Source organism: Pseudopipra pipra, chromosome 5, assembly GCF_036250125.1.
Source record: "Pseudopipra pipra isolate bDixPip1 chromosome 5, bDixPip1.hap1, whole genome shotgun sequence".
In the NCBI taxonomy this organism is placed as follows: domain Eukaryota; kingdom Metazoa; phylum Chordata; class Aves; order Passeriformes; family Pipridae; genus Pseudopipra; species Pseudopipra pipra.
Window position 1 is genome coordinate 12,648,315 of NC_087553.1, and position 27,237 is coordinate 12,675,551.

The following is a 27,237-nucleotide window of genomic DNA, read 5'->3' on the forward strand; positions in this document are numbered from 1 at the left end:
ATGTGGGGTCCTGAGGAGCTGGGGAGGAGGAATGACACGTAGCTTTGGTCCCACCATGACACCAAGGTGGCTTCTGTGCAGGTCTGGGGAGCCCAGGCAGAGTCCCACACCCAGATGTGGATCTGCAGTCCGGGCTCGAGGAGGTGGCTACAAAAAGGAGCTCTTGGGCAAGGGGACAACCACAAGCTGAAACTGTACCTTAGCCCTGCCTGAATGCAGTGTAGCAGCTTGTTAGCCTTGTTTTTCCAGATTTGCTTTCAATAAGCCCCAGAATAAACCTACTGAATCACGCATAGAACATCTGGTTAAGTAGTACATAACTTTTGAGGGGAACTCTGTGCTACTTGTGCTACTCCCAGAGGTGATTTTTTTTTCTTTCTTTCTTTCTTTCTTGGTTTTGTTTGTTTGTGGTTTTGTTTTTTGTTTTTTTTTTTTTTTGGGGGGGGTGTTTAATGAAAATACCAAGCTATTTGATGTTTTGCAATGGAAACAAAAAGCTGTTTGTTTGTCTACTACTGAGCTTTCTTAATTATTTAAGATATGAACTCATATCGAGCTTCCTGCTAACTGTTTTTTTCCATCACATTGCACCATTGAAATGGTTACATAATATTAATAGCTGCTTTACATAACATTTCTGAAATACTGAAATCAGGCATATTTTATAACTACCACAGGCGTTTCAGTTGCTCTAGTAAATGATGATAATGGTGACCTGGAAAAATATGCTCTTCAGTAAAGTTTCTAATTCCCAGCTGGTTAAAAAAATTGTGGTAACACAGACTGTGTTTGTTACACACTTCAAGTAATTTATCACTTATAAAAAGCTGTTCATCATCTCTGTTTCTAATGCTACCTATACATTTTATTGCTATTTGAGATAAGCCATTTATGTGCTGATTTTATATTCATGGAGAGTTAACTGGAGTGTGTCATGAAGCCCAAGAATGTCTTTTTAGATGATAAATATACTGATATTGTAACTGATGGTGTGTGAAGCTTGAGAGTCGACACCACACTCACATCACCTGCAGTTAGGCTTTTCATTGTAGTAATTTACTCAGACTGAGTGAAAAAAGTGTTGCAAACATCACTGAAAGTACACTAAATAGAAAAATACATGGATCTTGGATGGATAAAATTGGAAATGTCAGATTCTTGATTATCATTTTGTGATCAGCTGTCTATGAGAAGCATCTTCAAAACACCTGTTTCTGTAGATTTTCTTCAAGAGATGAGTCACCACTCAGATACCTCTGCTTACAATGAATTTGTGTCATTGTTTGCTATTTATTTTCAGTAATTTGTTCCTTGCAATTTTTTTCTGATTAGCTATTCTCTCTAAGACAAATCAGCATTTCTGAATAATTGTCTAGACTCCTGTTGCAGCTGCTGCTGTTCACAATAGCTGATCTTCCTGCACGAGCAACACAAAACATCTTGTTGATCAATACTTGCCAGAGCTCTTTTCCCTGTGATGCATTACTAGTATGAAATTCCACTACCCACATGGCAGCTATTTGTACCTATAGCCTGTTCTAGGCATGGTTAGTAAACCAGTTTTAATAAAAGCTGAAAGGCCCTCATTACATGCAGACTGAGATAGTTTTCTGCATTAGGGTCCTGTACTCCTGAATGGATGGACTCTTCAATGTACTCTGGTACACAGAGCTCTGTGTCTGCAGGTTACATGTCTCTGCTGCCAGTGAATAGCTTGGCATTAGATACCAGGAGTTAGTGGAATGTTCTCCCACATTTTCTTCCTACTCCATTGTAAATGAAGAATTATTAAGCATGGATACCTCAGCAGGAAACTCCTTGTTTGTGACATTTTTCTCGTAATACTACCAATATTATATAGTCTGTGAGAGACCAAGTTTGGTTTTTCGTTATCCACCCAGTCTGAGAATAATCTATGTGTCATTGTTTATACAGGCCAAAACTGCATTCAAACCACTCATAAATATACCCTTAGCATGTATATTTACATGATACACGTTTAAACATCAGTAGAGATTGAATACTGCTAGCTACATTGAAATTCCAATGAATTCTGATAATGAACTTAAATGTGTCATCAATATATTTTGCCAAAAAAAGGATTTTCTTGAGATCTCAGTGTGTGCCATTTTTTGCATAGTAATGAAGATTTTTTTAAGAATAAAGAAAGATAAATTAAAAAAAAAAAAAAAGAAAGATAAAAGAAAAAGTATGTAGGATATCTTCACATTACAGGGGCTCTTCAGAAATTATTTAATATCTGTTTCAGATTACTCAGACGAGGGGCCTGAACTTCAAACTCCCACATTGCAGCAATGACGTGCAGAAAGGGATAACCAGTTAGACATTCAGGCTGTGGATCTGCACATTGAGAAAATACCTGATTTTATATAAAGGTCTCGGGACTTTATTTGCCCTGGTTTGGAAAACACTGTGTCCCTTGATCTTTGGGTTTGGCTGCTGAGGACTTTACTGCCGGCAGCAGTTTGCTGGATTAAGTTTTTTCACTGTGTGCCTGGAAACCACAGTCCACTGCAGGGATACTGCAAAGCTGCTCTTCCACATATTAAATACTCCATCTTGGACAGCAGAGCTGATGCTTGTTAGATATTGCCATTAACTCAGTTTAGCAATTAGTTGGATGGTGTCAACATACTTCAAGGTGCAAGGAGCGCCATGGAAAGGAGCAGTGCATCTTTTCACCTGTGCATGGAAAGCATCCCTTTCTCCTATGGAAAGCCAGCTGGTTTAGGAATGTTAATTGCTCCTGGAAATCGGGCACTCTGCTGCTTTGCTGTCTGATTTGACAAGAAGGTACTGTCTCAGGGCAAGGTAGTAGGACACCAGGTCCCAGTAAGCTTGATACAAAACAGGGCGTGAGGGTGTGGTAGTTAAAAGCCAGACAACAAATCATTTAAGAGCTGAACAATGAAGGTGGAAGCAGTCGTGGTAACAGGATTTGCATGTTTTACATGCCTACCCACTGCTGGCATGGCAGCTTGTTCCAGTGAATTTCCTTGTTGTAAAAGAGTAAACTTTGTTTATTTTGTCCAAATTCAACTTAAACAAGCTGATAAATGCATGTTGTGATGACTTTTATTTAGCATTTGTTGTTCCTCCGTGTATTTGGGTGGGTTGTACAATTTATTAGTAAGGTATTTAAAAAATCCTTTATAACCACTTCTTTGTCAGGTATTGTCTGAGCCAGCTGCTAAATTCTTATTTTACATCTATGTTGACTTAATCTTTTCTTCAGGGAAGAAATTACTGTACATAATGATAGACAATTACTGTGACATGCCCCTCTGCATGGGAATCTCAACTGCATTCTCTTTGTGCTGTGTATTTTCCTAGGCTTTTTATTCTGAATTTCCTTGCCCTGTATCTGCTCACTGCTTTGTATTACTTGGTTGTCCAAGTGTTCTTATTTGACTGCTTTGTCTTCCCTGCCTGCAGATAAATGTGTTCCATTCATTCATGTGCTCTCTTATGTCTTGCTTCTGAGGAGTTGTCTGCTGCCTTTATTGCTCTTAGTCTCATCTTTAATTTTTATTTCCCTAACTCAACCATTAAGTGACTTATCTGGGGGAATGTTTGAGTGAAGTAATGTTGAAGCTTATGTTCATCTGAATGCTGTTACAGATTTGATATAAGTTAATTGCTCTTATCTACTCTATTCACATTCTTGCATGTTCAGAAGGCTTCAGCTATTTATACAGTGACACCTATTGCTTATTCAGAAAACGTTTTTTTTTCAGCTTTTAGGACTGATATCTGGTTTTAAATGAGCCTATGTTGAAAACTATGACTTTGCTGACGTCTAATTTCCTCTGCATGGAGACTTGCTGACCCAAATGACTCATCAGCCTGCTGGCTCTATTCATATCTACTGTCTTTGGGCAAAATTTCCAAGCTGAGTTAGGAGTCCAGTTTCCTGTTCATTTTCACTTGGGACAGTGAGGGGGGAATGTCGAAGGCCTTTGAGATGTAGACATTTTTCAAGCCCTCAATTCCTAGCTAGCTGGTATTTTTCAGTTTTTCCTAGCTGGCTGATATTTCTTCAATTTTTGTTTTTCCAAGTCACTTTTCAATATCTGTTGGGGTTGGAGAGTGAAAGGGTTTGGAAAACAAAGCTGTTGCTGCCACACGTGTTTGTGTACTATCACATTTTGGAGAAACTGGAGTTGAGGGCTTCTCTGGCTACTTCTGCTCCTCCCTCCCCTTTTGTTTCTTATTTCTCCATGTGACTACTTTATATTTGACTACTGTTTGACCAGTTTCCTGAACTATGACAGTTTCAATCCTTTGATATTGGTTTTCTGAGTCATATGGATGAAGGCTTCTGCCTTATCCCTATGCTGCCTTCCAAACCTGATTTCCCATATCCTTCAGCCTTAATGAAAATGCTCTAGGACAAATATTAGTAATTTATTTAACATAGCATTTCTTGGGACTGTTCTTGCCAACATACACAATGTAGAGACTACTGGTGAAGGCAATGAGCTGGCACCGGGGAACTTCACTCTCCTGTCTCATTCTGTGGTGCATCCTTGCCCTCTTCACCCTTTTTTCTTCTCTTTCCCTTAGTCTGGTTTCTCTCTTAAGACAATAAACTTTTTTTTTTTAATGTATGTCTAATGTTCTTTTATGCTTCAGCTTTAGAGTGTCTACATCAATTATAATCACAGATGGAGCCTCCAGGTGTAGTTGTAATACAAATCTTTGAGAAGACTAATCTGGTTACAGCTGATTTGAATGTCTATTGAGTTCTGAAGTAGAGAATAATCCCCAGAAATAACCAGGCAAGCACTGCATATGATGCCTCCAATTCTGTGAGTTTTTTAATCTGATTTATTTTTCTTCTCCCCCTTTTCCCCTTTCTCCTCCAGGAATAAAAGAACCCCTTTGAGACTCTTATGAGGGAAAATTTTCTGTTCATCCCTCCTATTTCACAGTCTATTCAACTCCACACTCCAGCCAGATGAGGTCTGAGGAGGGCATTTTCAAAAGCTCACCTTCTAAATTCCTGTTATAGTCAACATCAGATCAGAGCTGGGCTTTAATTGCTTTGAATAGCCCCCAGAGAGGATCTTGTTATGATGGAGGAAGCCAGGAGAGTTTGGCTCCCTAAGCTAGAGGCATCTTTGGGAAATAATTTCTTAAGATTAAAGAACCGTGTTTTCTTCAAAGTCTGTAAAGATATTTCATTGTCATTTTATTAATGAGCAATCCCTAACCTGGAAAAATGATTGAAGAAACAAGTTAAAGTCGAAATTAGTGTACGCTCTCCTTCAGCTTCTGATTTAAGACTTACTAGTCTCTTCTTCCTTCTTACATTACCTCACTGTGCATGTTAGATCAGGGTGAGAGCCTTTGCTTGCCCTGACTTTACTACTATAAATGTCAGGTTTTTAACTGCCTCATTCACCTGCATTCATCTAAACCCTCAGGAGAGAGTGATACAGCACTCTAAAGATAATAGAAAACCTCCTGATCCCTTCACTGGGCTTTTGCTAAGGCTCACTTTAAATGAGATCCAGAGAGAAGAATTTCATAAATCTGCAATGCCTCTTCCTTCAGTGTCATCTGGGTAGTGTTCTGCCCAGTGTTGTGCAGCTCTCTGCAAGCCTTTTGGTTTACACATTTACCCTTTCTTTTCTGAAAAAAAAATATAATGAAAAATTAGGTTAGCTATACAGAAGAAATTCTTTCCTGTGAGGGTGGTTAGGCCCTGGCACAGGTTGCCCAGAGAAGCTATGGATGCCCCATCCCTGGAAGTGTTCAAGGCCCGGTTGGATGAGGCTCTGAGCAACCTGGTCTAGTGGAAGGTGTCCCTGCCCATGGCAGGGGGGTTGAAACTAAATGATTTTAAGGCCTCTTCCAGCCCAAACCACTCTTGGCTTCGATGATTCTTTAGGAAACATTTGCCATATGCAGCACCAGTTGAATAAAGTCATTGATGCTGCACGCAGAAAATCCCTTGCTAATGGCCTGGAACGTGAGGCAGAGAACTCTGGGGCTGGTGGCAGCAGGTTTCCTTGGCAGAGCTTACCCCAGGCTGACAGACCTGCTCTGGTGAAAGTGGAATTTGTTAAGCTGTGACATCTTTGCGTCTCATGCAGGATACCCGTGGTAGGGCAGCATGACTCCCCTGGGGAGGCTGTGAGGAGGCAGGCAGTGGCAGTGGTGGTTTTCAACATGTGTCACCCCCGACTTAGCATTAGGCTCAATTTATCTTTCCTTCTCATTATCTGGGTCTATCTAATGCTCGGTGAACCTTGGCCTCACATGAATCAGCAGTGCAGCTGGTGCCCTGAGGGATGACAGTTATGTAAGTAAATATTGTTAAAATCTGTCTTAGAAGATGAACAGGAATTGGAGGCAGCATCCTGGATGAGTTTTTCAAATACAACTAACTGTACTGGCTCTTTTTCTAACAGTGTTTCACAGCTGTTTTAATTCTTCTTGCCCTCCTACTCCATTTATTTGTTTCCATTTGAGATTATAAAATGGGAAGAAAGCCCTGCCTGTGAACTTTAGGATTATGTTTCTGTTCTGTTTTATAAGAGCAGATCTGAGAGTTTAGTGATGGGCTTGTCAGTGCTAAATTAACAGTTGGACTCAATGATCTTAGAGGTCTTTTCCAACCCAAATGATCCTACAACACTATGCTCTGCACAGAAGTAGGGCAGGATACTAGAATATTATATCTTAAAAATAACAACACACTGAGAGTAAAAAAGGCATGAAAAACTGAGGGTTTGCTTTGTCTGTGGAGCCTAAACAAAGCCCATTCTCTTCCTCCAGTTGGAATTATATTATTTTCTTGATAAAAGAAAAAGAATATTTTTTTTTAAATACTGGGTTTAGTTGGCCAAAATATTTTCTATCTCCTGGTATTTTGTTTCATTATCTTTACCAAGATCCTTCAAATATTAAACTCAGGCAAATTGTCTTATAAAATCCTTTGTCAAGAAGTCTGAAAGCAGAAACATTGAATTTTTTACTCCTTTTTCTCATCTATCCATCCCCATTCCTCCAAATGGAAGTCCTTCTTGGCTAAAGGTGTTTGTGAGATCAGCTGTACCTGCAGTTGAAGCAATTCTGCCACGTATCTTGCAGATTTTTCCCCAGGATTGTGAAGCGTCACAAATGGTCCTTGCATTATCAGTAAGAAAATAATCAAAAAGGGATATTTTTTAATCTGGTGAATTGCTCTTCCCTCTCTGTCACAAGGTCTCCTCAGTAGGTTTACCACTGTTCCCTTTGAGGCAGGAACACATCTGAGATGGAAGCTGCCCTGTCTGGGGGCTGGAGCCTTGATTTGACTCCTTGCTGTGCTGATGTGCACAGTGACTTCTTCTCTGGCTGACTCATCTTTTTCTAGTTCCTTATTTGTCCATGTGGTGTGGCACAGATGGCAGTGGATTCACCTTTCCATAAGGAGTCTACGTCTTAAAATTACAGAAGCTTATCAGACCCACGAGCTCTGTTTCTGGAACTTAATTTTCAGCCCAATCATCTTATTCCCTGTGCCCTTCTCCATGCTGTTTCAGCTTTCCACAAAGCCTGCCTGCTCCTCTTGGTCCAAATAATTTTTAGGAACAGTAATCTGGAGTATAAACAACAGCATGTGCTCATTGAATGCCTCTGTTTGCCAGTTCTGCCAGTTCCCTGTGTGGGAATCCCTCTTCCTGGATATGTGTTCACCTGTACAAAACCAAAAATGAACCTCCCTGCAAATTTCATCTTCTCTTATTTTCTTCCTCCAGCGGAGGTACTCCAGCTATAGCCTCTGGATATCCGCTGTGGGAGTTGTTTTTGGAATGCAAGCCATCACAGCCCTGCCTTCAAGATCACCTTAAAATTCTAGGTGGAAGGTCTCTACACACCATCCCTAGATTTCTTCCTTCTCTGTTAGATTGGAGTGGGAGATGGGCCACCAGCCTCACAAAGAGCACTTTGAGCAATTTTAACACGGTAGAATTTTACTTTTGAAGAACTTTGCACTCCTTTGACTGCATTATTTCCAGAAAACTACATAAATGTCCTCTGAGGTTCGATTAATAGCCCTTTTAATTTCACAGCATTGTTGAGGTGAACATTAATCTCCAGCTCTTCAGTGGGAATGTTTTTCCCTGAATATTGTGAAGTTAACCGTTTCAGTTGGGTCTGATCATAACTTCATTTCTCTTTCCTAATGCTCCCTGATAGCTTTTTTGAGTTCTTCTTGTCTAGTAGTTAGTTTGTGGTGCAAGGGCTTGTAGTGCTCTGTCTTGTAGTGTTTTGCAGGTTTGTTTAAAACTTCCTGGTGCCTTTATTGTGAGGCCTTGGTACATGTAATTTAGGATGCACTCGGTGTATTTAATATATTTAAGAAAACATTCTACAAGCTTTTGTTTCTGCAGAGTTTACTGACACAAAGAATTCATGAAAGCTGGTGGCTTCCCAAGGGGTTTGTATAAATATGTTTTATTTCAACCCACAGGATTTTTCTCAATTGAAGCCAAACATTTTATGTTGTGCTTTCTCTCAGAAGAAAGCAGAAAATAATGCTACGAAACACCACTTAATCACACCAGCAAAACACCTCTGGCAGTTCTCTTGAAATGCGTAAGAGTTATAAAAAAGAATCAATCAGAGAGTTGCTAACTGGATCTCAGCAGACAGCTGGGATCTTTTATAGCAGATGAGGAGAAGGAGGTATCTCAAACACAGACCATGTTCGCATCTGGGATTTGGCTCTGTGGTCATATCCTTCTGCAACAGGCCAATGGATGTTTGAGGACTGGCAGCTTTGATAGGACAAACGTCAAATTTATTGGATTGTCCTAAAAACCTTTATTCTTCTCTGTGCTGTAGACTACTTCATATATTTCCTGCCAGGAAATAGCGAGGCAAATCCAGGTCCTGGTGTGCTAGCCTTGTGGGCAGCTGAAATGCTCCAAATTCACATCACTGCTGCTCTCCTGAGAATTCCAATCTCTATTTTGAATAGAAGAATTCAGAAAATTGTACCTAACTTTGTTAGAAAGATAAAGTGGGGTTTAGCTATCCTTAAGAATTGCTAATGCTTTTCCTAAGCAATGATCCATGTCAGAAAGGTCTGTGTTTAGTCAATCTCTACATTCACAGTCAAAGGTTAGACCTGGCCATCTTGTGATCTTTTGTTAATATGCATTCATTAAATGTTTAAATGACCATTTACAGATTCGACATCGACAGATTTGAATGGAGGAGAGTGTAGCCACTGCAGAGGAAATGTGAGAGTCTCTTGTCAGACTGAGTGACACATTACACACCTGCTTGGCACTGGGACTTTCCACCAAGCAGCAGCAAAATGCTGGTTTTGAAGTGGCACCCAGAGGGCAAGTGGAACAATTGTGATGTGCAGGAGCATCACCCTTTCATGTACTTGTAGAGATGCCCTAAACTTTCCATTTTGAAACCCAGAGGAGATTTGCCAGGTTCAGGGCATCTGTCAAACATAGTCTGGGTTAGCTAAGTGAATGATGGTTGCACAAACTACTCCACTGGTTTCTCCATTTTCTATATGAAACAAGATAATAATAATCTTGTTTCATATATAATCCAAGCAATAATAATCCAAGCAGTAGGACAAGAGACAATGGGCAGAAACTGATGCACAGGAATTTCCACCTGCACACGAGGAAGAACTTATTTACTGTGCGGGTGACTGAGCACTGGAACAGATTGTCCAGAGAGAGTGTGGGGTGTCCCTTACTGGAGATACTGCAGAACTGTCTGGACACAATCCTGTGCAATGTATTCTAGGATGACCCTACTTGAGTAGAGAGGTTGGAGCAGATAACCCACTGTGGTCCCATCCAACTTCACCCTTTCTGTGATTCTGTGAAGATACAACAAAATGGCCTGAAATAGGTCTCAGGGTGTTGAGCACAACTCCACAGAAACCTCAAAATGTTTCCATCAAACAACAAACACTCCTTATTTCACATGGGCAAGACAATTTGCACTTCTCCTTTCATTTTGTGCTGAAACAGTCTCAGAGGCTTTGGGAGAAATTCTTGCACCCCATAGCGTGTTAATAAGGGGCAGTAGTTAAGGGGGACAACCTTGCTTTCTATTTAGAGATACATCACTGTGTGCTGCTGAGGCATCACATTTACCCTCTTTGTTTACAGTGGGCTTCAGTTAACTGGAAGGAAAAATATCTGTGATTTATCAGTGGAACAGAAAAAGATCGCTTTCTTGACATCAGTAAATAACCTACTATTTACTGGTTGATTTTCTGGTTTAACTGCTCTGTGTTATTGTACATGTGCTGATAGCTCTGTCAATACGTCAATCCCTGTCTCACACACTTATTTTCTCTAAAGAGCTTTAATAATTTTGTTTCAACAAACTTGCTTAGCATGTTAATCTGTGCTGCACAATACATGTCACAATCCTGAATCTCAAGAGAGGCTGAATAGGAAGATATGCCTTTTAAATGCAAACTAAAAACCGAGGTCAGAGAGGGCAAAGAGATGTTAAGCTATCGAGTCTGATTTTCTCTGACAGTACAAGATCGCTGTCTGAAAAAAAAGCCACTGTGTGTACTTACATTTGAATATGAAATATATGCATTTCCTCTTTTTCATGGAAAATATTCTGTCCTACTCTTTTTAAAATGAACATTGACAAGAGACTGGTCCACAAAAGAGAATCTGCTGTTATTTATGTTGCTAATGGCTGTCAATGTTAGCAGTAACACAGAATGAATGCATTCAAAATTAATTATTCAGCAGCACCTGCTGGTGTCCTTAGAAATACTGCAGCACATTTCTGGTAAATGTTTCTTCATTACTCTAAATTTTTTGCTACCCAACCCATCATTCGGGTGATTACAATATAAGAAAAGGAAAAAACATATTTTCTTTTAATAGCCATCAATTCTTTTTTTTTTTATTAGGCTTACATCCCTGTCTAATGGAGATCTGCCTCTCCAGGGAGCAGCAAACCAACCACGGAGGATCTTGGTCCCATCTGTGCAGTAACAATTAGAAGCATTTTAACTCTCTGTGTGGAGGGATGAAATTACATTATTCATGAAGTGGTCCCTTGCAGCTGTCTGGCGTTACCTCAGCTCATCTCATGGGTTTGTCACTCACTCATTTTCAATCAGTAGCAGCTATTCACAGGAGCTCATACACAAGCCAAGGAAGCACCACCACTTCTAACAACTACTCAGAGTTTTAAAAATCATCTGTGATCCGTAGGTTGGTAGTTTCATTTTCTCACAGTGAAAATTTCCACTGACACCACTGAGGAGTAAGGCTGCTATTCCATTAGGTGTTTTCTGGCATTTTTAGGGAGCCACCAACATGGCCAGCTTGCCACATTGGTTTGAATTCTGGTTTGGATGTTGCATGGCTGTGAAATGAAACATCTCAGCACCTCAACAAAAGTAAGAAAAGGGCTAGAGGACGTGATGTGGATTATACAGCAATGCAAAGACATATGTGCAAGTAAGTACTTCTTCTCTTAGAGGTTTCTGTGGGCTGCCAAAATATGGGGTTAGGCTGATGATGTCATTAGACGATGACAGTAACGACACGGAGCTTTGGCTCAATGTACCTACTAAATGGAAAGGAGAGCCAAACTGTCATGGCAACACACATCTTGTTTTGCTCTTTTGGTATTATTCCTTCCTTCTTCTTCTGTGGAGAAAGCAGAGCAGTGGAGGGACTCCATTTCTGGTTCATTCTTGCAATACCAGTTGCCCCTTTACACCAACAGGAGTGCAGGGTACTAGGAATGGAAAGAGAGCTGCTGTTTGTCAAATAAATTATGACTTCTGAGGTGCTCACTCAGCTCTCTCTCCATCTCTAGATTAGTTAATCTCTGAAAAGGGCTACACAACATTCACATCAATCTGTATGGGAGCTAGCCAAGATTATCCTCAGCAGGAGGACATGTGTAGGATGTTATATATTATGTTGTCTCCCTGTTCTCCAGATATAAAAATGAGTGACTGCTTCTGCTAATGTAGCATATTTCTTTATTGCTGGCGGTTGGAAAAAAAAAGAATAAGCCTGTATCATGTGGCACCTTTGAGAAAAATAATAGGAGGGGTGTTAGCTCCTGCTTTCAGCCACTCTCACTAATCTCATGTTGTGAGACAGTTTATCTTTGACCTTGAAAAAAGCTGGAGGTCATAAAACAAAAAGAGAAACCATTCAATTAGAGATAATAGGGAAAAAAAATCTATGGTACAGAGTCCAATTTATGGCCTCAGTGTCTCCTAAAAACAGAAAAATGTTACTTACCTCAGTTGTTTTCTTAAAGTATTCCAGAAATTAAGCATGAAACAATGAAGAGTTAAGGCCCTCTCCAAAATTTAAGTCCCACCCTAAATTGGTTTTCCCACTGAAACTCAGCCAGACAATGAGATTAGACTGATTTCTTCCCATGCAGACATCTAAGCAGTTACAGAGCAGTATTTCCTGAGAAATGACTGAGTGCAGGGGCCACTAATTATTAGCCTCTCAGACTGCTGCACAGTTCAGCTGTCTCTCTCTGTACCTTCTGATTTCAGGTGGTCATTAAGAGTGAATTGTGCTGACAGGGGCATCCTTATTATGATGAGGCAAAATTTCTTCACAAGGAAATGCCATTCATTCTGCAGAGATGGAAGGCAAACCTTTTCCAATGACTAAATGGACGATCTGGAAAAGTTAAAAGAGTGAAATGATTGTATAGGCAATGGGGTTTCTAAAGAAATAAGGCAAGGAAGAAGAAATACTGTTGGTAACTCAAGTGTAAATACTGCAGTGAAACACTTCTGAGTGTTTTCCTGTCTGTCTTTTCCGTAGCTGTCAGGCCTCTGCAGGATGAGATCTAAGCTCTTAGAGTTTGAGCTAGTTTGGGTAGGAGGTCTGGAGCACTCATTTCTCTCTCTTAGTTGCACAATAAAACAGGTCTGTAAAGGAAAGGTGTGTCAATTTAAAGGGAAAAAAGTATCTTGTTAGTTCAATTCTGCTCAAAATAAGCTGTTTCAAGTGTTGTGCAGTGTTTCCCGTTTTCCCCATCATCTCTCCAGTGCAGTCTCTAAGGCTGCAGGGCAGGCATCGGGATTGAAGCATTAGCGGGAGTTTGGGAAGACAGTGAGGATTTAAGTACTAACAGAATGGATTGACTTTCCCCCCCAGCCACCTCATGCCTCTGCTGTTTTGTCATACAGAGGGCAAACATTTCCCTGAGATTTATCATCCTGCTAATTAAGCAGCAGCTGCAACCCTCTGTGTAATTTCATCTGCTAGTGGCATGTGCGGGTTTGGAGAGCTGCAAATTCCCTAATCATCAAGTTTACCAGGGTGTGAATTTGCTCCCTCTGATGCTAAGAGCCATAAATACACACATAAAACACGCCCATCGAAGCCAAACACTTTTACCTTGGCATTCTGGTGAACCTTAATTGTGAATGTGATTCATTTTGCCTAAGGCAAATAAGTAATTATTTTACAGGGCTGAAATACCAACTGCTGCATAAACACAGATCATGTAATTGCAGTTTTATTGATCATAGAGTCATAGAATCATGGAACAGTTCGGGTTGGAAAGGACCTCAAAGATCATCTCGTTTCAATCCCCCTGCCATGGGTAGAAATACCTTCCACTGTACCAGGTTGCTCAATTGCTATTGATATGTTTCCAGAATTAGCTGTTTAAAAGTTTTCCTGCATAAAATGTATTCCAAGTAACATGACTACAGGTAATATTTGAACTAGAGCTAGTAAGGTGTTCTCCTTCACTTGATATCTAAGGAATACTTCAGATTGAAAAATACCCATTATACGGTTTATTAAGGATCCAGTATTTTGTTTCCCTATTGTAATTTCTCTTTAATTCATCATTTGCTGCATTAAGCTAAAGTTATTTCTGTCCTGCTTCTTGGTGATATCCAAATCAGAACGACACTTTTCTAAATCCACTTATGTCTGAGCTGTGCAAGGCAAGGCAATGCAGAGATAATGGTGTCACTTGTGAATGATTATGGTCACACCAGCATGACGATTTTCCTGAACTAAGTGGCTGAGTCACCTGACTATTTAGCTCAGGCACACCACTACAGCAAGGTATCTACTGATCCCAAATACACTGGGATCAGGCTTGCAAAGTGCCATCACATATCAGTCATCATCCCCCAAAATGCTGAAAAACTGGGGAGGGCTTCATAAAACACTTCCAGAGTGACTTCAAGGCTTGAAAATCTGAACTATACTGGAGGTTTAGGAATTCCTTTGATTTAGCTCATTGGAGAGAGAGCATGAGGACATTAGCTGGTTGTGGTCTGAAACAAAATTATTTTCTTTGGTTAAAATCATGTCAGAATTAGAGTCCAGGCAGAGATAAGAGGGGGAACTCATACAGTGCAAAAATATACTTGAGGCTGTATATCTTGGCATTCAGGTATGGCAATAACGTATGTTTGGTAAATATACCTCTGGTAGATACACCTGAACCAGACCTTCTTTTAGTCAATGGGAGAAAAAGAAGTGACTTGTCTAGGCCATTATTTAGCTATCTAAAATAGATCAGATGAACTGTGCTTTGGCAATACCTTTTTTTTTTCCACTGTCTATTAATAAAGAGTCTAGACCAGGTGTAGGTGTCTAGAACTGAGAGAGAAAAGTTCTGTTCACAAGGTACATTTTAAAACTGTGTAGGTCACTGCGAACTGGAATAACTTGCAAAGGGAAGGGGAGGGGTTTTTTTACCATTTGCCATCTTTAAATCAAGATCAGGTGCTTTTGTTGAAAGACATGAGTATTTCTCAACCTGACTTGGAATAGGAATTATTAGGTAGGATGTCTTGGGTGGTGACACATAGCTGCAACCATTACAGTGGCCAGAAATAATCAGTGATGATACAAATGCAGAGTAATGAAGAATCCTGGTAAGTTTTTGTACTGTAGCACTGTGTTTCTGCTATGTCAAAGCTTCACCTTGAGAGGGTTTGATGCTGTTGACTTTGCTATTAAGAGGTGTTGTGAATAACCAGGAGCTTTCGGCACGCTGCAGATTGTATGTGGGTATGACACAATCCAAATTTAGCCATGTGGGAGATAATTAAAAGACAGGGAGCCAAACCCACATCTCTGGGGTCTGGCAGGGATAAACTGAAGTCAGTAATGACGCAATGCACCAAGAGGAAAAGGCCAACCAAATCTCAGCCACTTGAAGGTAAACTGCTAATTAAGAGTAATCACAGCTGATTTCCTTACTGACTGGTGAGCCCAGTCACTTAAACATGGGACTCCTTTTGCTGCTCACTCCTAGCTGGACAAAATGCTCCCATTTCCCCCAGGAGGAAAATTCAAGCCTGGTCTTGGGGAAAGATTTTTTTTTTTAATTCACTGTGACTGTGACAAATTCATGTTTCTACAAATAGGAGAGCTGTTGGGGAAAAGGCTATTAAAGTAATTTCAAATAACTTAATTGCCAATAGTTTTAAGTAATTTCTCTGATGATTATAAAACTACAGAAGGTGTTATGGATGCTTGGTTTTCCATGTGCAATACGTTAATTAGAAATTGTGCCAATTTGGCAGTATACCAAGTTGAAACTAGTGAGCTTTGCTTGGGTGTCCTCATACACATCTAGAAGTCCATGCAATCAAAAGCAAATTGTATTTCAGGATTTTTCTGCTTTAAAAACATAAATTATGCTAGAAAGGCGAGAAAAAAGACAGTAAGTTTTAAATATTATTTTGTCTTCACTAAGCACTGCATGCAGTTTAATCAAATAACATGAAAATAAATTCTAAGTCTCTGGAGACATGCCAATAAAAATGTCTTAGCTGCTAAATCCTAACCAAGTTATGATCTTAATGTCTTTCTAGAAAAGAAATTTAAAGTAAAAATGCAGCTTATATTTTCTGTTAAGCTTCTTTTTAGAGTTTGCAGTCAATTTATATGTCTGTATGTAACACCCTTGGAATACAGAGGTAAAAACTTACTGCCAGAGTGTTCATTCCACTTCGGAAAAGCTGGTAATGCTTCCTGATCAATAGCAATTTACTGTTTCAACTAAGTGTAAATGTCACAACTGAAATAGGCTGGTGAACACTGGAAGGATTTCAAGTCCACAAGCTGCCACTTTCCACCAGTGCACTTTTCTTGAAAGGTTCAGGAAATAAGTCGTGAATGTGCCTGTACAACCACAAGCAAAATGGAGTAGGAAACGAGTTAACTGGTAAGAGATTTAATCTCATACTGTGCTGTAAAATTATTTCTCAAGCGAAGACCACTTGTCAAATAAAAGGTTCTTATCAGCTCTGCTCTTACACATCTCAGCCCTGCCCACGCAGCACATCCAGCTTGTTGTAGCAATTGCTGTGGGGGGGTGACAGAGGGAAATGGTCAGGTCTGGCAACTGCGATATTTTGGTAAGGGTGGGACAAACCTCAGGTTCTTGTAGCTTGACAGGGCATATTGTAGTTTTAGGTGTAATTACCTCCATCATTAAAGGGGCGAAGTTAGGTGCTGCTTTGTAATGTACATGAGGTTCAGTAATTGCTGCAGCATCTTAGATGGCTCTTCAGTCTCTCAGACAGAGGTCACTGCGACTAACAATCGAGTCCCGAAATATTAATGAGTGTACTTATGTGCTGAATACACCCTCTGTCAGCAGGGTTGTGTGTGCATTTAACACCGGTGTTACTCTCCTACATGGGCTGAGAGCTTGTGCTTCAGTAAACAAAATGATTGCTTTTTCCAGCTTGGACACCGGTCCTTGTCTGACACAGCTGCCCAGGATGTGTGGGTGAGGATCTGGGATTCCCTCAACCACACTCAGAAGAACTCCTTTGGAACACTGCACGTATGGTCAAAGCCAGGCACTGGTGTCAGGGATGTGAAGGTGGGAGCAGAAGGAAAGGGGGTCTAGTAACTAAACAGAAAACCTGAGTTTCTTCGGTCATCCAAAGGATGTTAATCAACACCATAATTAACAAGCCTTCAGAATTAATGAGGGTACAATAATCTTTTTTTTTTTTTTTTCCCCAAGATCTCATTTCTTGCAAACCTTAGAGCTTGTATGTTTGATAGAAGGAAGTTTGGCAAAACTAAAAGAATATGTCATTGTGGTAAAGCACAAGGAGCTAGAATTTTTATATTGCCTCCTCTTCCAGACCTGCCAGTGAAGAGTCTTACCCACCACAAAACACAGGAAGATGTAGCCTTTGGTACACTTTCAGAAATGTTGCCTTATGCTGTTGCCACCAAGAGGCTGCAGCGAAGAAGAGCATTCATCAGTACCTTGGAAGCAATGTATAAATTAAAGCTTGGGCTTCAAAGAGTTATCCATACCCTAGGATTTTCCACGTGATACTTGTCATGGGAGAGAAACACAAGATTGGTGCAAAGGGAATTCTAAGTGTCACAATTATATACCGAGTGCAGCTATTATTTATTAAATGAGAAAACAAAACTGAAATGTCACTGTGTTTGGGTGCAGGTGTTACCTGGTGCCAGTTTCCACTCTGGTCCTTTCAGACATGCCAAGAGGAAGGCAGAATTAGTAAAAGTGTTCAGCAGATTGTCGTGGTTTAACCTCAGTCAGCAACTAAGTACCACACAGCCACTCACTTACTTCCCCCTCACCAACTCCACAGGATGAGGAGGAGAATCAGGGAAAAAAAAAATCTCATGGGTTGAGATAACAACAGTTTAATAGCTATTATAATAGTAAGGAAAAGGAAAGAAAGAGAAGAGTAAAACCCAAGAAAGACAAATGATGACACAACACAACTTCCTACTCCCCACTGACTGATGCCCAACCCATCCATAAATGGCCATCAGAAGCTCATGGCCAAATTCCCAAGTTTATATGCTGGTATAGAATGTCCCTTTGGCCAGTTTGGCTCATTTATCCCAGCTTTTTGTACACCTGCTCACTGGCAGACTATGGGAGACTAAAAAGCCCCTGATGTAGGGTAAGAGCTACTTAGCAACAACCAAAAGATCAGTGTGTTATCAATTTATTCTCATCCTAAATTCAAAACCCAGCACTGTATCAGCTACTAGGAAGAAAACTATCTCCACCTCAGCTGAAACTAGGACACAGATCTCTCTTGGTGTTGCTCTGTAATTGTGAGACACATGTTGCAGTCCCACAAGATATTTATTGGAGGTTAGTCAGCCACTGTGCCTCAGACTATGAACTCTGGAGTTTGAGTTATTTTAAAGGTTATACTGGGCAACATTACTTTACCTTCTGGTCATCCATCCTCCAGCATTGCTCAGAATCTTGTTTAAATGCCATACAAAATAAATGCCCTCTGCTTAACCCCTTGGTTAAAATGACAAGCGAAAGTATTAAACATATTGATAAAAACCAGGTTTCTGTACAAAAATGTTGGTGATAGTTGTCAGAGCAACAAACGTTTATCTAAACATTTTTCTCAATTACTTGTCTTCCACCGTTGTGTAAACATATTTGATAGTTTCAATTTCACTCCATATGTCCAAGCACACAGGTTTTCTTTTGTGGACATCATAAATATGGACAATCTCTGGGGGAGATTTAAAAGCTAATGGGTCCCATATGTCCCAAGTGCAGTCTGGCTTCTGCCTGCCTGTTAATAGGCACATACATCCCTTCAGCTTCATGTCCAAACAGAGCGGTGACAGCACAGAGAGGGGGACAGATTGGGACTGAAGATCACAACGCAGCATCACAGATCATGCTTTCACCCTTTCCTTTAGAGTCAGAGAAAATGCACAGACGTAACCCAGGATGCCAAATAGGGCCATGTGTTGCAAATACCGTGTCTTCATTTAAAATGTTTCAGATCTGGCATCCTGACTCCACGTCGGGGTGCATGAGAGCATTTGCTAACAAGGAATGCTGGAGCAGCTGAGAGAAGAGAAGGCTTCAGGGTGACCTAATCAGAGCCTTCCAGTACCTGAAGGGATCCTACAAAAAAGATGAAGAGAGTCTATTTACAAGAGCAGGTAAGGACAAGGGGGAATGGCTCCAAACTTGGAGAGAGTAGGTTTAAGATTAGATATCAGAAAAAAATATTTACTGTGAGGATGATGAGGCACTGCAACAGGTTGCCCAGATAAGTTGTGGATGTCCCACCCCTGGCAGTGTTCAAGGCCAGGCTGGATGGAGCTCTAAGCAAGCTAGTCTAGCGGAAGGTGTCCCTGCCCATGGCAGGAGGGTTGGAACAAGATGATCTTTAAGGTCCCTTCCAACCCAAACCACTCTATGATTCTATGAAGTCTGTGGATTTCTTTCCCATCTATCTCATCTATCACAGGGTGTTTTTCAATGGGTGTTTGCCACAGCTGCCCGCTGGTTTGTATCAGACACAGCATTTAGACTGTGTAGATTCTCCCTATGGGTCAATCTGAAAGTTAAAATTCAATCTGAAATTTATTGGTGAGAAAGGACTTTTGTAATGGCTTTCCAAGTTATAAATCTTACAGAGTGAAAACTTTGTTTCAGTCACTTTTGAAGGAGTCTCAGATTTTATGGCCTCTGTGTCTTAGCATTGGAAATCGTTTTGAACCTGTGGCTGCTCTCTTGGATTTGTGAGGAGAACAAGACTTTTGGGGTTTTGCCAGATCTCAGCTACACAGATCAATAGTATGTATTTGGTGTTGTTCTGTGGGGTTATTTTTTCCAGCTTGTGGACTGCTTTATTAGTGTGATGGATGCAGTGTGAGACTCGTGGATGAGGGAATGTTGAGACAGATGTCAGCTCTCTCTTCTGAAGCATTTCTGTAATTTGAAAGCTGCTGTGATGACTGATGTACACGCCATGCAATGGAACAATGTCTTCCTTGTTACTGATGAGCAGGACCACTGGCAGCTGTTGGTTTCTAGAGTGGTTGGCATTTGATGTCTGTATTTTCTGAAGTTACCAAAACTTTCACTGTATGGCACCTGACTTGTAGCAAGCTTTATCCAAGGGACATTCTTTACCGGTTTATGAGGGTAGATGTATTTTTAACACTCAGAATCACAGAGACATTACTGTAATAGAGAGAGGTAAGTACTTTATAAGAGAACTGTGTAATAGGCTGCTCTATTAAAAACCCATGAAGTGAATCGTCAGATGATGTTATTACCGCCTACCTCCCCTGAAGTCAGACTGGTGATGAGGGCCCTTTATCCTCGTGTTTTCATCCATTTTCAATTACCATTTAAGCATCAAGTTGTCGTGTCTCACTGGATCCTGCACATTGCAGCACTGTCATAGAGGTGTCCCACTCGTGTTCCGTGCAAGAAGAAAAAAGGCCAAACCACATATTTTCTATACAGTTCTTTGGCTGGATTCACATATTCTGAACGTGTCGCTGCCTATGACTGGGAGGCAGGATAACTGGATGGGATGAGTAAGAATTCAAATCATCAAGATACAGGATAGAAAAGTCAATGTACCATGTTCATACGCCTCAGCACCCTCCAGATCATTTGGAGGGAGCTGGAATTTGGCCCACCTCCTCCTATTTTAAACAAAATGTGTGAATTATACACTTGTCTCTACTATATCCAGATAGAACAATATCAAAACAGATCAACATAGATTTAGGCCAAAAATCTGGTTCCTTATTGTTCTGGCACAGAAGTGAGTATTCAAACAGATACAAGATCTTGAATTCACACATTTACATACCTAATAGTCTTACTCATAAGAAAAGCAAGAAGTAACATAAGCCTAATTTGCCTTTCCTTCAGAGCAGATGCTCCTTCAGATTCATGTACTGAATTATTCATATCACAGTGAGCTGAGTCCTGTCATTCTTTGTGTTAGAAAATTTCCATGGTGGACAACATACTGCACATATAAAACTACATCACTTCATAACTGCTGAATGTCTGGTCTGAAGTCTCTTGGGATGTCTGCAATTGCTCTATCTTCATACCAAGACTACAAATGAATTTTTTTTAAGTTCAGTACAACATTCATATTGGTTATAAGCCATCTTTAGATGTTAAGGGATCTGTACATGGTTTTTTTAGGAGCTATTTTCTCTGAGATCCAATATTAAATTAGCAGTGGTTCTGAAACTTTAGATGTGAGGTATTCTGGCTTATAACTTAGGATTCCTCGCTTATGCATTAAATAAAAATTTCTCAGAGACATCCAGAGCACCTATAGGCAGGTAATATTTAAAATAAAGAGGTGCTTCCATAAACCCAAACATAGAAAAGCATATCCTCACACCAACCTGTGTTTCAATTTTTTTTTAAACTGTGTATGCTGTGAAGTATGAATATTGTATGCTTTGCTTCTGTAGCTTATGAAATAATTATCAACCATTTATATAGCACCATAAATTTGCCACCACAGAGCAGAGCACATTCACTGCACAGATTTCTCCTGCATTTTGTAATGTAGCATTCTGGGTCCATTGGATAATTCTGAATATGTCAAAATTTAAATGTAGAATCAGCAAGATCTGAAAGACATTCAAACTGATGAAATGCTGCAGTGTCCCCTGTGCCATCAGGTATCAAAATTCACCTCTGAATTCAGTGTCATAACAATTTTGCCATTCTTAATGTGCCCTTTCTTAAATGGGTGCTGAAGAAATGGGTTTAGATGAGGTAGTATTTACCAGTTTTACAAACTATTGTTTGTATTTTTATAATAATTAGTATTAATGCTAAGACACAATTAAAAAGTCACATGTTTAAAGTCAGTTCTATCAGGGATGTCCTAGGATAAGATGAAAGTGCTTAAATGCCAATGGCAAGTCAATAAAAATCAGCAATTACAATTTTGTGGAAGAGAATTCAGTGCTCCAACAGCACTGGAAAGCTTTCATTTCGATTTTGCTTCCTTACTTGAGATCTCAGTGTTGGAAGATTGAGTTTGCTTATCCAGAAAATGTTCCTCTGTCCTTTCTTCTTTTTGTCTGCCTGTCTGTCTTTCTGGCTCCCAATTCTCTCTCTCAGCAACATGGCTGAATAATTTCAGAGTGTAAGCCCTATTTTGAATAGGTAAGAAGCTGATTTTTCAAACCCTTGTGGTTAACAAGTTTGAGAGGCTCAAACACACCCAGCAAAGTTAAAAATGGTCAGAACTGGGGATGGGGAGGCAGGGCCAGCCCTGTACCTGTGCTATGGGGCAACACGGCATTTTCTCTTTCTCAACACAGCACCCTCCAGCTTAATTCACTCTGCTCTTAAATCATTTTGGTGGTTTTTGCTTAATGTGTTTTTTTTTTTTATTCCAGAACAATATTATTTCATGCTCGGCAGTCCCTGGTGAAGGCACCAGAGCGTTAATGTGCCTGCATTAGGCACGCGGCTCCCACAACTTTCCGGTGGGAAACGGCACTTTTATAATTCACGGATGTGCTTTCTGAAATAATAACTCAAAATTGCATTCTGTTTTATTTAATCTTTTTTAATTGGCGTCTCAGAGGCTTTGCAGGAATCTGGCTGCAGATTTTCCACTTGCTGTTGGATTATACTTTTTTTTTTCTTTTTTTACTGTTAGCAACTGCGTGCCGAGAAAAGCACATTCTTTGACAACAGTCCCTGCATGAAGATTCTTAATTAAATTGTACTCAGCATGTTGTAAAAATTGCAAGGTTTTGGAGGCATCAGGTGTACAGATAATGTAGCATTTTACATGGCAGCTTTGCATTTTAGCAGGATTCCACAACACTTTCTTTGCCTTCAACATAAAATACTGCTGAAGGAAATGACCTAAAAATTGCATATACTTTGTCTTCTGTTAAGTTTTAATTTTGTTTATCTTTCTTAAAGGTTGTTAAAGGCCTCTTGCTATTAATGTTGGGGTATATACAACATTTATTCATGTGTACAAAATAGATTTAGGATAAATTCCGAGCTTGTACACACAAATATCCACTGATGAATAACTCCTGCTGATCAATTAAAAAAAAAAAAAAAAAAAGGAAAGAAAAGAAAAGGATAGAAATAAGTCCCATGTATGAGACACACTTTGGATTTTTGACCAGTTCTATTTGTGATGCTCTTTTTACCCATAAGGACCTCTGTTCCTCCTATGTGCATGTATATACACACAGGTCACAGAAAAACAAACTTCTGGAATGAGAGAAAGGAGATTTTAAGACTATCCCTCACACCAGAATATAATGCCTCCAGGCTCCTCCCATTTCAACTGGCTTCACCACTTGCATTTTTGTGTGAAAATAGTGAATCCCCAGAACTCACCAAGCACCTCCTTCTCTTGGCTTGTTCCTTTCCTTGTTGGATTTATGGCAGATGCACCAGGTGGGACCCTGTGCATTTGTGGGGTTACCAGGGGCCTGCTGATGCTGAATGTGTGCAGGTGCCATTCAGCACATGTAGGAGTCTTGGTGCACCCAGGTACAGCTGGGTATGAGCTGATTTTGGGATCAGTCTGAGGAGGTGCTGCAGTCATTTGGCCACAGTGCCATTTTCTCCATTAATCAAGTGTTCACAGACACCTTCCTGCAGGGCATTCCCTGACCCTGGATCACTCTGGGATGCAGAGCATGATGAAAAACAAGTTTTGTTTTTGCCAATAAAGTTTAGTTTGGGCTGTTATGAGGCTTTTGCAACACTTTTTCCTCTTTTGGCCAGGCTTTTTCTGTTCTCCATTTCAGAGGACTTCAGTAGATAATAGTGCCTCTCTACCACACTCCTTTTAAAAAAAGAGAAACCACAGCTTGTTAAATTCAATACAACTGCTTTAAGGACTAATGCTAAAAATCCCAAATAAATTCAGGAAATAAGGGAAAAGACAAAGCAATGGGGGAGAGAGAAAACCGTCCCTGCCCATGGCAGGTGGGTTGGAACTAGATGATCTTTAAGGTCCCTTCCAACCCAAACCATTCTATGATTCCATGATAATGTCAGAGGGCAGACCACACCACGTTGCTTAATCAGTTTTATTCAAATTACTGTTATCTGGATGAAAGTGCAGACTGTATCCTGCAGGGAATCTCCTCTTCTGTCCCCTTCTGTGAGGAAATGCCTCTGTCTTTCCTGCACTAACAGCAAGCAGCTCTTTGGAGCATGCAGCAATGAAACAGGCCACTTCCACCAGGATAACTGGTTCCCTTCTTGGCCAGAAGACATCCCTACCTGCCTGCTGGGCTTACTGCACTTTTACTGACATGAAATGCACAGGAGTGGGAGGGACCTTCCCAAAAGAGATGCTTCTTCTTTCTTTCTCTGTCAGTAAGGGCTGCGTGCTGAAATGCTGCACACTTTTTTTCTTGTAGAGTCCAGGTTCTCAGTAGTGGACAAGCTGCCAGAAGAGGTCCCTCTTCCACCACTGCCCACTCACCCGCTCCCCGTGCCCAGGCGCTGTCCCGATGCCAGCCTCTCACTCCCTATGTGGTCTCTTCACCGCTCCCGTGGCAACTCTTCCTGGGGTGCATGGCAAGGCCAGCTCTGAAATCATTGGGGAAAGCATCACTCACTTCTCCCTGGGAAGTTTATTTTCTGAATTCAAATGCTTCACCTCTGCATTCCCAGCACAGCCCTACAACCAGAGGCAGCAATGTGCCATGTGGGGCAGGTGCTGGCAAGTCTTCGAGTGACTTTACACTAAATAAAATGTCATATCCTCCCTGGTCTGAGGGAGTGTGAGAGGGACAGTTACTTAACTGCAGGGGAGAGCAATTTGCAAGGAGCAGGCAAAGGTCTCTTCTCGTGCACTTCCCTCCGTTGTCCCTAACCTTCCTATGTGAGCCCCTGCGGGGAAATCGCAAGTCACAGCTTTGAAAGCTTTTTCCACACTCTTGTGCCCACACTATCCAGGGGGACTGTGGGAGGGAAAATTAACAGCAACTCCTTTAGAGGTTTCTGGGACACGCTGTGCTGATGTGGGGGAGTGTTAGCTGTCCTTTCCCTTTCTCTCATCTAAAAGATGCTGCTGTGAGCCTTGCAGGCAGGCATGTGAGACTGGCACCTCCTTCAGGGACTCAGGACTCTGATGGAAGGGAAATGATCCCTGCTAAGACACGGCAGACCAGCAGCTGGGCATTCAGGTGAGCCTCCCCCCTGCTCTTACTGAGAGGAAGGGTGACTCTCAGGACCTCTTGGGCTGCAAAGAGAGTAGCAACATGAATCAACATAATGATATGTAATTCTTGGCAAAGCACAGTCAATAATCAAGTCTTGCTTTTCAGGAGCTGCTGGTGAATTCAGCCCTTGCAAGGAACTTCTAACTGTGACCCTTGCAAAGTAAGGGCTCTGCTTACCCCTGGCAAATTTACTGTACATGCAAGGTGGCATCCTTGCATGCAGATGTCTTCCCTGTGGTGTGACTTGTGGGACCATCTGCCAGGCGATGTCCAGGTGAGGTTGGGGCCTGCAGCTGCAGTGAAAAAAACTCTCAATATTAGTAACAAACACCAAGGAAAATCATGTTTGGAGTCAAGCCACGGTGTCTCACTACGTGTCATATCATGGTCAGCCTGGGTGCTGTTTCCTAAGCAGAATTGAAAAGCAGGGCACAAGAAGCTCACCCCATCTTTAAGCTGTTTGCTCACATGTGTCCTGCCAATCCACCTATCTCAGTACTTCTTGTGGTCACTCATCAGGAATAAAATCTGACAGTGACAGACACATGTCTTTACAGATAGGAGCCATTATGATATGACATATATGTGCCTGCAGGAGTAAACAAACATTATGTGAAGATCAAAGCCTCTGAGAAATACAGACAGTAGTAAACTGGAAAAATCTCTTGAGTTCTGTTGTCTGTTCCAGTGTTGAACAGGCATTCATTCCTCCCTGTGACCTGCACACAAGATGTAACAGAAATATCCATTCTTTGTCTCTATGAAGATTTCGTGGCAGTATAGCACATCTGGATGCAACTTGAAGTGCTTACATAATCTCAAGGGAGCCCGAAACAAACCCCAGACAACTACTCTTTGAAATAAGCTCAGTATAAACCAGATTAAAAATATCCATGTTTCATTTTCATCAGAATGAGGTGCATTCTCCAGCCTTAAATATTCAGGCCTCTGATCAATCACTAAAATAGTCTGGGATAGATATTGATATAGAACTAAGTTCTCTATGCTGTGCATCCTTCACCTATTTGTCTATTAAGAAAACCTTATCCCTATATGTAAAAAACACACACTCACCCTGTTGTAATTACTTACTTTAGAACATGAAAGCTCTTCACTAACAAACACAGAGATCCAGATATGCCCTATGCCCTGTGGTAGAGCTCTAAAAAAAAAAAAAAAAAAAAAAAAAAAAAGAGAGAGAGAGAGAGAAAAAAATGGGGAAAAAGGTGTTGTTAGAGCCTTTTAAATTCAAGTAATCTGTAAGAACAGCTCTGCCATGAAGTTTTCTCTGCAGGGTATAGGGGTGTGTGGGAGGTAGTTCCTGCAGGGAGGTAAAGAAAACCTCTGTAATCTCAAGAACTTGCTGGAAAAATTCAACCAATGGTTTCAGTACAAGATTTAATTGGCCATTTTCAATTATCACAAAGAATAGGACAGAAATACAACCTTTGTACCCCAGAGATGAGAGAACAGCAGATTTGCTAGCTCCCAAGCTCTTGAGATGAATGTCTTGCTCCTTACGCTCTCTGTCTTCATTTGCAATAGCTATGTTTGGTATAACCTGGACGGTTTCCAAGCACAACCCTTCTCAAAATCCAAGAAGCTGGCCTGAATCCTTTACTTGCATAAATCTGTGTTATTCCATGCAACTGTCAACTGGGCAAGGGCTGAATCTGGTCCTGATCCAAATAATTTTTGATTGTTTTTTTGTCTAAGGCAATCAGTTCGTGAGAGAAGCATGGGAGTGCTTTAGTTCTCAAGCCAGAATTACCTTTATAGAGTGGGTGTCCTTATTCACAGTTGTGCATCCTGTCCTATTTGGATTGCCTTCTGGCTCACTGTTTTCCTCGTGTATTAACAAGTTAATGTCACTGATTTGAGTGGGGTCACTCTGGGTGCTCTGCACAAAAAGGCTGATTCACCTCACTTAAGCACATGACCCAGAGAACTGGATTTATACAAAGGGAAGGAAACTGATTTCCCCATCAGTCAAAGAAAAGGAAGTTTCCCCAGATCAAGAACCACCAATCTCACTTGAGACTTAAACCTGACAATTGATGTTCGTTCAAGCACCCATCCACATACACTTCAATTTAGATCTCAGACCAATGTCAGAGCCACTTGTTCAATTAATATGCTAGTTAATTAATTCTGCTGTTATCTATTTTCGTTTCTCAGCAGAATAATCAGATATCCCTTC

The 27,237-nt window shown here is 40.8% G+C and overlaps 2 long non-coding RNA genes across 2 annotated transcripts in view; one reads left to right on the forward strand and one right to left on the reverse strand.

Annotated features, from left to right (window-relative positions):
- The first annotated feature begins 8,372 nt into the window (after positions 1-8,372).
- On the forward strand, positions 8,373-20,272 carry LOC135414126 (uncharacterized). The gene is made up of 3 exons (XR_010430591.1): positions 8,373-11,243; positions 11,337-11,492; positions 18,821-20,272. It is a non-coding gene; the product is annotated as an uncharacterized LOC135414126 (long non-coding RNA).
- The window catches only part of LOC135414125 (uncharacterized), a 39,496-nt gene continuing 31,071 nt past the window's right edge, over positions 18,813-27,237 (reverse strand). Inside the window, exons 2-3 of the long non-coding RNA XR_010430589.1 lie at positions 20,116-26,179; positions 18,813-18,945 (exon numbers count right to left, since the gene is read on the reverse strand). This is a non-coding gene — a long non-coding RNA (uncharacterized LOC135414125). The remainder of the gene's footprint in view (positions 18,946-20,115; positions 26,180-27,237) is intronic.